The sequence below is a fragment of the Marmota flaviventris genome, chromosome 5, assembly GCF_047511675.1.
Source record: "Marmota flaviventris isolate mMarFla1 chromosome 5, mMarFla1.hap1, whole genome shotgun sequence".
Taxonomy (NCBI): domain Eukaryota; kingdom Metazoa; phylum Chordata; class Mammalia; order Rodentia; family Sciuridae; genus Marmota; species Marmota flaviventris.
In genome coordinates, this window is record NC_092502.1 from 133,030,598 (window position 1) to 133,032,015 (window position 1,418).

Here is a 1,418-nt window from a genome sequence, read left to right on the forward strand (position 1 = left end):
TTCTGTAACCAGGAGTAATGAAAGCATGTTCAAAGTGTGTAAAGATACAAAGATTTAAAACATATACAAGAATGAATAAGGCATCAAATGGTGCAGCAAAATAACCGGAGGGTGACAAGCAACTTGTGTACATTGATACAGCAGGAGTGGTGGAGATTCCTTATTGGTTGACTGCTGTATCTAGTTTATGTTAATTAAGATAAGCTGTGTGGAATGTATAAATACCTCTCCTGTCCTACAATAAACGGCTCCCACTCCTGCTGTATCAATGTACACAAGTTGCTCGTCACCCTCCGGTTATTTTGCTGCAGCTGGACTGCGGCAAAATGGTATGTTCATTAATATCACTACAAGTTTGAATTTATGTCTTGACATGATAAACTGATATCAGATGAGGAAAATTCTCAATTGTTGCATTCAAGAGTTTAGATTGTATTGAATGAATAGTGGAGAAACACTGAAGAATTGTGAACAAAGAGATAAATACAAGATTTTCCTGTGGGTAGCTTGAGGCATGTACTGCAAAACGATGAGGTTGAAGGCATGTTATGAAGTCAGCAAGGAGTACTTTAGGTTCACATCCTATGTCTTACAGTGGATTTGAGTACTGAAGAGAACCTGCTGGTGGATGGCTGAAGATGTAGCTATATTGCTATTTGACCCACATGGTCTTTTTTATTGGTTATTTTTAGTCACACATAACTTTAGAATTAATGTTGACATAGTTATACAAGCATGGAATATACTTTCCTCAAATTCAGTCCCTAGTAATTGGCTTTTCCTTCCTTGCCTCCTACTGCCTCTTCCCTTCTCTCTATTGTACTGTTCTTTCTGCTATTTAATATCAGATTTTTAAAAATTAATCCCTTGTGGATACTCATGATGGTCAGTGTCAGTCTGGTATATCCCTACATTTACATAGGAATATTAGGTCAGATTCATTTTACTGTTCTTCCCTTATTCTGTCCCTCCTCCCCTCCTACCAATCCTTTTTTTTTCTTCATGAATATTTCAGAAATATGGAAGCTTCATGAATGTGTATATCATCCTTGTGCAGGAGGCATGCTAATTTTCTCTGAAACATTCAAATTTTAGTATATGTGCTGCCCAAGAGAGCACTCACATGGTCTTCAATATGACAATTTTTCAACCAACAATATCCCCTATGACACTCCAGTGACTCTGAACTACAATAACTTCCTAGGGCCATGTATATTTTTAATGCCTTTGTATATTCTATTCCTTCTACCTGGAATAGCTCATTGGTATCCTCTGTTCAGTTTGTATATAATGGGATGTAGCTAAAAAGGATTTTGTTTTGAAAATCTTCCTTTCCACTCAGAGGCCATGATGGACAGTTCCTCTTTACTGCATGAAGAATTCTGCCTCTTTCCTAAAACTACACACCTTATCAGGCT

General features: G+C 37.2%; 1 non-coding gene across 1 annotated transcript; it reads right to left on the minus strand.

Annotated features, from left to right (window-relative positions):
• Positions 1 to 1,013: 1,013 nt before the first annotated feature.
• Positions 1,014 to 1,119, minus strand: LOC139705928 (U6 spliceosomal RNA). Its single transcript, XR_011707657.1, has one exon. It is a non-coding gene; the product is annotated as a U6 spliceosomal RNA (small nuclear RNA).
• Between the last annotated feature and the right edge of the window lie 299 nt (positions 1,120 to 1,418).